Consider the following 12,359-nt stretch of genomic DNA (forward strand, 5'->3'; position numbering starts at 1 on the left):
AACAGCCCTGCAGCCCCCGGGTGAGTGAAGCAGGAGGGCAGGAGGTGCTCCAGGCCCGGAGCAGAGGTTCCCCCCAGCCCGTGGGCAGCCCATGGGGAGGCAGCTGTGCCCTGCGCCCAGGGAGGGGAACGGAGGAGCAGATCTCCACCTGCAGCCCGGGGAGGGCCCCACGCTGGGGCAGGGGGTGCCCCAAGGAGGCTGTGGCTGTGGGAAGCCCACGCTGGAGCAGGCTCCTGGCAGCACCTGTGGCCCCGTGGGGAGAGGAGCCCACGCTGGAGCAGGCTCCTGGCAGGACTTGTGACCCCGCGGGGGACCCACGCTGGAGCAGCCTGTGCCTGAAGGGCTGCACCCATGGGAGGGACCCACGCTGGGGCAGTGCGTCTCCCGTGGGAGGGACTGCACAGTGAAGGAGGGGAAGAGTGTGAGGAGGAAGGAGTGGCAGGGGCTTAGTGCTATGAACAGACTGCAACCCCCATTCCCTTCCCCTGTGCTGCTTGGGGGAACAAACAGAAGAGTTGGAAGTGAAATTGAGCTCAGTAAGAAGAAAGGGGGGAAAGTTAGATTTTTTTTTTCTTATTTCTCATTGTCCTACTCTGTTTAATTGGCAATAAAGTTAATTTCCCTAAAGTGAGTCTGCTTTGCTCATGACAATAATTGGTAAGTGATCTCCATGTCCTTATCTCAATCCATGAGCTTTTTGCTGCATTTTCTTCCCCTGACTCTTTGAGGGGAGTGATAGAGTAGGTTGGTGGGCACCTGGTGGCCAGCCAATGTCAACCCACCAAACTTGCTTAGATTTTTTTATTTTCTTTGTTATTTTTAGTATCTCTTTTGAATCTTTTCTCTGAATATTCTTCCACAACATAATCATACTTTGTTAGTCTATTTGCTGTCTAGTCCCTTGAGGCTATTCAGATAGTACTTCTTTAAGTCTGGTTATCCCTTATTAACATCAGAGTTTCCTTTACCCTTTTACACACTTTTTGGAGTTGAAAATTACCTCCCAGATTGCCTACAGTTAGGTATTGTTTATATGTGTCTGGAACAAAATGATAAAAACTAAAAGAGAAGCCCAAGTATCTTTGAGCTACTGGCCCCTAACAGTCATTCTTGGCACTTATTTAAGTATGACTGGTGCAACGTCAAGATCTGTCTCAACCCCAGTACGTTTCTCACTCTTGACTTCTTACTTTCCAGCATTGCTGCTATTCTTCCCACAATTACTGCCAGAGCCATTAGAGACCCAAAGTACACGTGAGGTTCCAAGTCCTCACAAAGTGCAAGAAGCATTCTTGTGACATTTTGTTCAGTATCTTCCTAATTTAGCAATGATCAGCATCCGTTACAGCTGCCCAGTAGGGCAGATAGTCTTTGAACACAAGATATAGACATTTTCATTCTTCACATCAGATTCTGCATTCTGACCCTGATAATAATGCAAATATCAGATGATTTTGAATGCAAGTTGCTATTTGGGCTTCTCATCAATTAGAAAGTCTACATATTCCATAAAGGAAAAGTTAATTTAGCTGTTTAAGTCTGCAAATGTTGAAATAAAAAAAAATGTTTATTCAAGATATAAATAGATCCGATTCTTAATGCTGGTCAATTCACAGGGGAATGCTGACTCAAGGAAGCAAGAACAGTCCAAGCATTCACGTAACTTGTTAAAGGAGCCTTTATCTCAGAAATGTAACAGACTGGAGAAGCTTACAGCTTGTACATAAGAGCTTAACAGATAGAAGTTGTAAATAGTAAATTTACATATTATGATGTTAATGGCATCCTCTGATGATACACCTGTGGCCTGATTTTTCAAAATAACGTATTCTGAGTGGTTTTATTTGTTTAGAGTATGTCTTCATTGAGTTTAGCTTCAGACTCAAAGGCTGGGGAGCTGGGCATGACTATGCAATGAGATCTCTATGAAAAACTTAGTTTTCTTGAATTTGACATTGCTTTCTCATTTTCAGCAGAAAAAAATATGTTAAGTTCCAGTTCTTTAGGACAGCAGCCTGTTGTCTGAATTGTGATATCATGCCTTCTTTGATCTAGCAGTGTACCTGACTTGTGTTTGCTAAAGTAGAAAAACTGTTTACCAGTCCTTTGTAAAGCCTATGGCTTTGCTTGCTGCACCTTCCTATGTCCTTGAAGATATATTTTATAAATCAAGAACTCTCAGGCAGAGATATTGCAAGACAGAATGTGCTGAAACACACTGGAAGTCAATGCTCATTCAAAAGACATTAGGCATGCTCAACTTTACATTTTCCTCAAAAGGTGTTTTACAGTTATGGCACTTGTGTTTGGAAAATACAAATGAGAGGCCAAAGAAATGAAAGCGAATGAAAGTCAACTGAGATGAAAAACAAATGTCAAGGATCTTTCGAGTAGGAGAGGAGCTAAGCGCTGTGAGCGTCCTGCTGGGAACACTCCAGATAACTCTGGTGGGCAAAATTCTGGATTATGTAGCTTAAAAAAAATATGACAGAAAGTCTTTTAAGTTCTGTTTTAAGAGATAGCAGAGAATTATCCATCTGAACAGTCTAGATCTGAGATTTATAATTTTTTTGATGATTAAAACCAGTTGCTCTTTGGCATATTTGAAATAATCTAAACCAACGATGTTATTTTTTGCTGTGTAGGTGCTGTACAAACAAACACACCACTTCCATTTTTTAAGTAACCAGCAATTATTTACTTTAAAAGATTTTTTGGCAATGTTAATCTCTGTGTTTTGGGGAACATGATAATTTCAACTAAAAGTGATCTGATTTTTTGAAATCTTCATAAATTGGATATGTAAATTTGAAGACAATCAGTATGTGACTTTTGAGAATAACATTTTTAGGATTCGTGTATGCTAGGATATTGCAGTGTTTAGTTTAGAGAAATAAAGCAGAGATGCTGTTTTCAGCCATGCTGAGTCTTAAAGAAAATACATGGAAATAAATGGGCTATATCTGAAAAACTGAATAATAACAGAACTGATTTTCCACTGCCTTATATTTATGTAACTTAATTACTTCACTGATGTAAATTCTTTTGGATTCCTGTGATCTGTAACTTAGTCTGGCTCCTATTTCGGAATTATATCAAATACATCCAGACTCAGTTGGAGAAGAGGACAATTGTTGTCACCAGTTCTGGGCATGTAGGCAGCAGGCCTAAGCAACTGGCCTAGGCAAAATTCCTACTCTGACATTTTGCCTTGAGGCATGGGCGTTTCCAGTCTCACTGCCTAGACTCAGCACCGATGCCAGTTCTCCCAGCTTCCCCGCAGGCTCTGGGAGGATTCACTGTGAACCCTCAATTCCCTGAGTAAATCTAGCCGGGTTGGGTTGTCATTAAGTAAAGAGCTACGCCACTTTGTAGTTTCTAAATTCAGACTAACTTTCCCTTTACATTTTTATTCGTGACTTTAGAGATGGTTAAAGCTCTCTATTAACAAAAAGTAGGTAGAACACTGCTTTCAGGGGCTCTGACTCTATAAAAACCCCGTAATCTTGCTATCCCAGTGTTTTACTTGAAGCATCAAGTATGTGATTCATGTAATGTAGAGCAAAGACACGCTCAGTGCTGTTTAAGTTTCTGAACAGAAATGTAACATACTGCAATATCTCCCATCTTTTCTTATTAGAGATGCCCTACAGAAAGACAGAGGTGTCAGATATTTGTCAGTGTAATATTTTTTCATTAAACTCAACTCAGCGTTGCATGGTGTGTCTAGATTAGCACGTTCCTTGCTAAACCTTAATATTAAACTAATTTATAGCTTAATATCTAATTAATTAAGAGCCATAATTATTTAGTACATATGATGGCTCCTTTATGTGCCTCTAAAACTGCTTGAAGAAAAGCACTCATTGGGATCCCACCAACACTTCATGAAACTTTGACTTCAAAACATGCACAGAGTGTTTGACAGGTTTTAACTGATAATTAATTGTGCATTAAATTAATTTTGACTAATTACAATATGGTGAAATAAAGAATATAAGAAGAAATGAGAATTAAAAACTTAATAAATCGGATATAATAGGACAATTTCATATTGTGATTATTTAATAAAGAGTCATATGAGCTCTGTGATGAAATTCACCCTGAGCAAAACCCAGGAACAATGCCCATAGGCTGTTTAAATTCAACTGATGTCACTGTATCAAGTCTCACTAACTACAATCAGTTTTTTAGGATGAAACGCTCCCCATAGAAAGGAAACTCCAGAATCAAATAAGTCCAAATTGCAAAATGAGGATGAGACCTGTTCAGATAAAGTTTATATTATCATTTTGTTTGTTTCTCCTTCCTTCTAATGCCCCATGAAGTTGAATACAGGTTATATTTGAAATCCTGAAAGTCCTTCTGTATCTTTGGAGTGCATCTTTGCATGCCTTTTTGTAGGTGCTATTTTGAATAATACACCTTTTTTTTTTTTTTCCTCAGGGAAAAAGGATAAACTTCATCTCACAGTGGAAAATATTCCGAGCTAAATTTTTGCAGAGCAATAGACACTTGGGCAGGTAGCTAATGAGAGCTAATTTTAATTTATCATATAGTAAGAACAAGAGGACTCGGTTCCTAGAAAGGCATATTTTTCTATGTAGACAATGAAGGGATTCTGGGCAGACATTCATATGTCTGCAATGTGGACAACTAAATGTGGAAAGATGAATCCTACCCAGAATGGCAGTTCATTTCTTTCATTCCACAAAATGCATGTTGAATCAGAATGCACAAAACATTTTTTCAAAAGTAAATGCTATGGTCTGCTGCATGATTTTTGTTAGTTTGTGGTTTTTGGTTTTTTGTGGGTTGGTTTGTTGTTTTTTTGTTGTTGTTGTTGTTTATTAAGATCTGTTAACTTTTAATCCTGAAAAATCTACTGATGTTCACAAACAAGAAACAATGCACTACTTCAGTTCTCCTAGGATGCTTGAGTGATGCACATCATCTTCATAACGGGGAACAACAACAGCAAGATTTTCTACAGTAAGGTGGAAAACATCACATATATAGTTAAAGACAAGTTGACACTGGATTTTGATCCTTAGAGTTGTAAGATCCAAACAAGGTATCTTTTCAGGTGATCCAGAAAGATCTGTAAGTGTAAGCAGGTGATGTGTTGAGTCACCACATTTGCATTGGATCTATACTTTGGAAGTTGGTCTTGTCCCATGTATAAATGTGCACTGCGCACATGCCCTGTGCATAATGTGAATTAAACATGAAGTATCAAAATGGTATTTAAATGAGACAAATTTCTAGAAGTGGGAATCTGTTCATGGATGAATTTCATCACAGGAAAAGGAAGGCTACATAGAAATACAATACCCACATTAAAGAGGGCTCTAGCACCTCAGAAAGCACCTCAGTTTAAGCAATACACTGTGTGGCAACATGCCAAAGAAATAGGCCTATATTACTGCCCTGTTCCTCAGCTGAGGAACCTGAATGGTATGAAAAGTATGGCTTGGCTAGGGCTGTGCGGGGATCCATAACACAATTTCAAAGGTCTGTGTAGGCACAAATCCTCCCAGCCACATGCATTTCAGTGAGAGACACATGGAAATTTCTGAGGAAAAAAAAGATTTTTTTCAGGGTATTTGCATGATGGGAAATGGCAATAGGCAAGGTTGCAAGAGGCAAAAGAGCTCAGCTGCACATTATGTTTCAGGAGACATTCTTTGAAATTGAATTTTACTGCCCTTAGAGAAGAGGGCCTTCACATTTTACTAGAGCGTAGGAAAGAAATATCCACACGAAAATATGTTCTCATGTTTACTATCCAAGAAAAGAAAAGACCCTCTCACAAGCCTCACCAGTTCATGAGGCAACATATGCCTGTCATGCCAAGATGAAGATTCTTCTCATTACATGCAGATGAAGAATCAAAATACCAGGATATGCTGTCTCCAAATGGCAAAGAAGTTGTCTTTTACTAGTTTTTTATAAGGCTAATGGATGAGAACTCTCTGCCAGGAAAGCTGTTGGGAAGCCATGAAAAATCATCTCCACTGCAGTTGTTTCTGTCTGTTATAAGGAGATTCGTACATATTACTTGAATGTGCATACAGACACTATTTAGGCATGTGTACATTAAAATCAGACACATAAAAACTATAGACAGAGACATGGTGGGTAAACTGACAGATATCAGCTGATTGTTGATCAAGATGCTGGCATGCTCCCTTGGGTACACAACTCTGGAAAATACAATATTCAATATGACTTAGAATATGTAACTTTTATTAAAACAGTTCTTATACACAGATGTACAGTGGAAAAAACCTTCCTTATTGTGTGAAGATGCAATGCTAAGATGAGCATTTCAGTCTGCACATCCAAGACTCAGAGGTACTGTTCTGATATAGTCAAGATTTATCCTCTGAGCGGAGGTGGGCAGACAGCCTGATAGCAAGGCTTAGGGAAAGGAGAAGTCTGTGTTAGAATTTGGCAGTTGAGAAAAGGAATTGTGAAAGAAAAACTGGCGAAAAACTAAGTAGAAAACCACTAACAGAGCAGAGTGCAGCATAAAAGAAATGACTGCAAGAACTGGAGGGACTCAGCATTTAAATGACTGTAATCCTGTGGCTGTTACTACCCAGAAAGTCTTGGGAGTGTCCTGCTGAATCCTCTCCAATACCATTTTGGGAATCTGATAAGTCACTATTGTTACTTTTTGCCTAAAACAGAGGAGTATAATTATACGGAGGGTGTGCACTCCACCACAAACATGCCTGGGGTGTTTCATGTTGTTGATGGCATGTTTAATATTCTGTAATCTTTATCCTATGTAATTTTAAGAATTGTTTTTAAGCACTAAGCACTAACGAGTGACCTGACTTCCCAAAGCATAAGAGGTGAAGGATACATCCCATTTCCTTTCTAGCTGTTGTGGGGTGGGAGGAAGGGCACAGCACTAGTTTTGGTAGTCCAGTACGCCTGCTCTGCTGCTGAACCTGTCTGGCTCTGCGTTCAGAGAAGTTCAAGTTGTTCCCAGCCTCATCTCACATCCTCTCTCAGTTCTGGTGCAGGTAAGTTGAGGAGGTTTACTTTTCCTTACCTGGCACATCTGCTTCTTTTGTGTATGGGTGAAGCTGTTCAATATTAATATTCTTAGGAGTGGGAGGACTTCAAAAAGAGTGCTGAATGACAGCTGGGCAGGGAAAAAAAAATGAACAGGAGAACCATAGGCTTTACTGTTCTAAGGCTTTAGGAAGGAACACAAACAAGAACACATTACAGGATTAAGGTACCAAATATAAATTATTATTTATAATTAACTTTTTCAGGTAAAATTCATCTGTGTAACAAAGAGCACTGATAAATCTGGCTTTCAGTTAGTTGTCATAGCTTTTTGGTTAACTGATGGTACAAGTAGATTATATATCAGGATTTCAGGCAGAGGGAAAAGAAGGAAGTAGGAGAAGAAAGAAAAAAGTATCATGGGAGATTCTGAGAAATATAAAAGTTAATGGCAGGGGATGAGGACAAAATTGATGTAAAGCTGTAAATTCTGGACGTATGGAAAAGCTAGAGGATAATTCAGTAGGGGAGGAGACAGATCAGAGGAGATGCTTGATGGAGGAATGACTGCTGAGAGAATAGGGTGGAAGGTGGGAGAGAGATACAACAATCTGGAGGAGGGAGGAGATTCTTGGGGAAGGAAACAGGAGTAAAAAGAAGCACATGTAGAAAGGAAGGCAGAAGGGAAGTCAGGCAACAAGCTGGAGGCTGCAGCTGCAAAAGCCACACAGGAAGCAATCACAGGACTCCAAAAAGACCAGAGGTAGAATAGCAGCATTTACATAAGAGAGTAGGACAGAAAATATCCAGATTAATGGAAAATTCAGGAATATTTCTGTTTTCTTCCTTTTCCTTGTTGCTTCATTTTCTGACTAACTTTAGAGAAGGAGAAATTTCTTAGAAAGTCAGGCAAAGAGGCTTACACCATGGGATGCCTCTTGAGTTAGTATGTGTGGGATGCAGCTTTATAGCTCCTGTCATACTGGTTCACCTCGGGGTCCTGTCCTGTTAACCCTCTGGGACAGCTTTTATCTTAATTATGAAAGGCCTTGGCAGACAGGCTGCTCACTGTAGCTATTTGCTATCACTAGGACGTGGAAGGAAGTGCCTCAATCTACTGTTCAAATTTGAAAAATTAATACAGTGTTTAAAATAGTTCTTAAAAAGTGCTTTAAACAGTTGATCACTGCTATGATAAAAAGAGCTAGCAAAGATCCAAAAAGACAGGCAGAGGAAGCAATAGCACTGTCACTTGACTCAGTTGTTAATTTAGACAACGAAGGTCTGAACCAAATCCTGTGGAAATAATTAGAAAGAGTCCCATGAATTTGGACAGCTGTATTCACAGCTGTGATCCTTCATGCTGACCTGTGTCCGTGGTTCGTGTAAATAAGTATAATAAGCCCAAATCCAAAGAGTTATCTCTAGTATAAAACTTCTTACCTGGCTTCCAGTGTGTTGTGAGAATTGACTGGGATTAGATTGTGTTTGCAAAGATTTATTGCAAAGAGCAAAGTCAATTAAACTTGTTCTGGATTGGCAACAGGGACCTGATACATTGCCTTCAAGTGTTGGGCTATTGCAGAAAGAGATCAGAGGCAGAGGCTGTTGTTGGAAGGATTTCTTAGAGCTGGTCTTTCTTGCGAAGTGTAAATGTGAAAGAGTATTATCTTTGGCTCAGAGGTTTTATAATTCCTTATCACTTGAGACAGCTTAGCTACCAAGGAGTTTAAAAGGTCTGGACAACTTTCTATTTCTCTTTGTGGCTGTTGAAAGCTCAGCTGACTTGTAGGGCAGTGGGCAGCCAGGGTTGCTATAGGGTTGTTACAGCAGCTTGACTTTCCAGTGAATAAGGAGCTAATTTAGCAGGCTCTTCTGCAGCTCTCCAGTTCCTGGTGGCTAGAGCAAGTGGGCGCAGCTCTCCCTCTATTCAGGTATGTGACCCTGCTCCTGGACTAAATGCAATTTCTCAGCACACACTTGGACATTGTATTCATTTCTCGTGAGCATACTATGGCATCCTATTGCTAGCAAAATGCTCTTATATGCTAGAATTACTAAAAACAAAAACCAGATGCTATTCAGCCTCTATTTCTTGACTGTTTATATCTCTGAGACCATTAACTAAAATTTAGAAAGAGTAAATATACTGATCAAATTATTTCACTTGCATATTATCTTGATAATATTTTATTGCTAATTTCACTGTACATTGCAACTAAAAATTAATGTAATTATATTTTAAACTGTAACAAGTGTATATATTAATTTGTCTGTGAATCATCTTATATATAAAAGTGTTATAGAAAGGATTATATACATTTATTATAATACGAATTAAGATAAATATTAAATATATGGCTGATCATAAAATACATATGTTTTGTAAGTGTATTATAATGAACATCTGAAAATACTGTAGCAATTATTAATTATAGGAAATGGCATATATGTGCATTTCTGTGTAGATTTAAAATTATAATGCATGTCCAGGAAAGATGCTGATGTAACATAAATTAATTTTGATATGGAAGTCCAGACATCAACTCAATAAATATAGCATAGTCTTATAAACACTAATAACTTGTGTTATTTTAGTGATCTCATTGTCTTTTAACAATTAATATAACTATGATTTTGACTCCGTGATTTTTTTTTTTTTTTTTTAACTTGACAAAAATGTCCTATTCATAAAAAATATGTAATCTGTAGTTGTCTAGTTTGGGGGATTTTATTTCTGTCCTCAAGTGAGACTTCAGAAGCATTTATATAATTGGTACAACCAGGAAAATTATCAGAAATGTAGTTTTTTTCAGTTAAATGATTATATTCTGAAACTACTTTTTGTGCAACTGATAGTTATATGCATATTTCTGTAACATGGTATCATCTGAAAGAATAATGTCATATCTTAGCATCAGAAAATTACACGATCTGAGAAGTTCAGGGTATGTATTAGTTGCCTTCTTCATTCACTGCTAGTGCACAGAAGTCACTGCTACTACTTTTTCTACTGCTCTGTTCTTCATAGTCAACGTTTCTTAATACACAATAACACTACACAAATTTTCCTTATCTCTTTAGATCTTCAGCTGCTTCCAAGGTATCTCTTGTGGAAAGGGTGTTTTTATTTTTCAGTTCTGTTTTTTCTTTGTGTGTGTGTGTGATTATTTTTTTGTCATACACACAGAGGTAGCACATTAGCACTTAGAAGAGAAAAAGCATCCTTTGGTATAATAAAATTTGTATAATAAAGTTTTTTGTATAATAAAGTAGTTTAAATAAAGCCTAGCTCACCAGATCCATAGGGAAAGGCTATAAAATGGAAAAATTCCACAGCAGTTGGCACACATTTTCTTAAAAGTGTCTGAGTATTGCTTCCTCACCCAGACTGGTAGGCAAGACCTGCACAGTCTGTACCTCCACTGCAGCTGGAGGGGAAAATCTGCATTGCTGAGAGTGTTTCCAATAGTTCTGTGCTGCCACTGCTGTAGTCTCTAAGATTTCCCCTCAAGGAAGAAAGCTTAATTGGGAAGGGCTTTGGTCTGTATTAATTCTCCAGATTATTTTCTGTGTTGCTCTTTCTTTTGATAGAAAGCATACATCTCTCTGGTAGAAGCCTGGATCCCCTGGTACTATCCCAACCACTGATTCTGATTCTCAAATTGGGGCTGAGAAACTGTCCCAGGACATGGGGTTGGCTAAGAAAACCTTTCTTATGCTGGCCTGATGAAGAGCAGAGTTTTCTTCTGGCAGTAGACTAAAGTTTGGCTTTAATACCTTGTGAGGCTGAACTGAAGTCCCAGGGAAGGTCAGACCAAGGACATTTCTCCAGGTCTGGAACATCTGAACTGAAAGAAAAGGGTGTCAATTATTTGACAGGTTTTCTGCTCTTGGGAAGTCACCAAAAAGTTGACCTCAAACTTACTTCTTCATTAATTGGAAAAATCCCCTGTATGTATGTTCATCTTAATTATTACACAGACAAAATTATGGTGTGGCTGGTAGGCAAAAGCTAACATAAGGACTACCCAGTCATTCATCAAAGCCACTGCCATTGTCTAGGATGATTCATTATGGTGACTATTTCTCAACCAGGTATTGCACCAGTGAAGGAGTTTTGAATTACTCTATTATTCCATGACTTCTGAGCCAAGGAGAAGAGTTTTGCAAGAAGTGGAATATATCCAAGTAGGGACAAGATTTATTACAGTTCTCTTGACTTTCAAAAGACATCTGCTTTCAAAATTTTTCTCTCCTACCATTGGAACCCCCTCTCTGTGCCATCTTTATGTTACAGTAAGAAATGTCTCTAGCATTAACAGACTGACCCAGCCCTTTAGGTAACAAATTTTTATAGCTCTTTGTTGCTTTAGACTCACCCAGAAGCCTGTTATTATATTACACTCTCTGTATTTGGTTCACTTCTATGAAGTTCCTTTGTATGTATGTTCTGAGTGATTCGCACATGACCCACAGGAGTGGAAGAATCAAAGTTTGCTCTATTCCTGCCTCTCTTGTGCTTTCTTCACCTGATTCCCCTGCTAAAATCACTTGAAAATAAAATTTAAAAGTGCTTTTGAGGACTGAGAAAGGCAGCATGCCACAGTCAGAGAAGAGCTCAGAATCAATATTTCCAGGGAAAAAATGAAGCAAAGCAGCTGCTGGGTCTTCCATCACCCATTTTCCCTTAAACAACCTAGTTACAGTTTGACAGAGAAACTCATCACTGGCAGGAGCCAAATATATCACGCTGTTTCCACTGTACTGCTGCCAAATTGGCTTGAGCCAAAGGTATTTTAGGATGTGTTCCATATCATCAGAATACATTGAGAATCACAAGGGACAGCACCTTAAGTCCTAACACTTCACAGAGCTGGGAAAACCATAGTTTTAGTGGGTAATGAAGGAGCTACACAGCAGTTTGGAATGAGTCTTCCAGGCTCTTGTGATGAGAAATTAGCTATTAATGCATGTTTGGGAGGATCTTTTTTTTCAGGGAGCTGAAGACTGCTTGATATAAGTGGTTGGAGTATGCCTCTGGGCATACACTGGAAAGCCTTGAAGGCCAACACATCTGCAGTAAAAGTCTGTGATGTGAGATGAGAAAACAAATGCTACGCCACATCCGCAGTCTTTGACCAAATTTTCCATTAATGTCAGGTGGTAAATATTTTGAAGTTTTCTCATTGCATTTTCTTCTTGCTTCACAACTTTCTTGCACTTACCAGAACCTTGCATAGCTGTCCTGGTATTGTTGGTGTGGTGCACTGATGAGGGGAGTAACGGAAAGACCTTTTTGAGGAGTTGTGTAGAATTGTTCTAACATT

The 12,359-nt window shown here is 38.9% G+C and overlaps 1 protein-coding gene across 6 annotated transcripts in view; it reads left to right on the plus strand.

The window, feature by feature from the left end:
• The first annotated feature begins 6,925 nt into the window (after positions 1–6,925).
• Positions 6,926–12,359, plus strand: part of CD36 (CD36 molecule) — a 37,373-nt gene continuing 31,939 nt past the window's right edge. The window contains exons 1-2 of one of the 6 annotated variants that reach the window (XM_026868650.1): positions 7,717–7,792; positions 8,911–8,963. The gene's annotated coding sequence lies outside the window, so the exon portion shown is untranslated. Of the gene's footprint in view, positions 7,038–7,706; positions 7,793–8,827; positions 8,964–12,359 lie in introns of those variants that run through there. The other 5 variants (XM_026868649.1, XM_026868653.1, XM_026868651.1 and 2 more) reach the window with 5 other exon arrangements.

The sequence above is a fragment of the Athene cunicularia genome, assembly GCF_003259725.1.
Source record: "Athene cunicularia isolate RWA chromosome 1 unlocalized genomic scaffold, athCun1 chr1_part2, whole genome shotgun sequence".
NCBI lineage: Eukaryota > Metazoa > Chordata > Aves > Strigiformes > Strigidae > Athene > Athene cunicularia.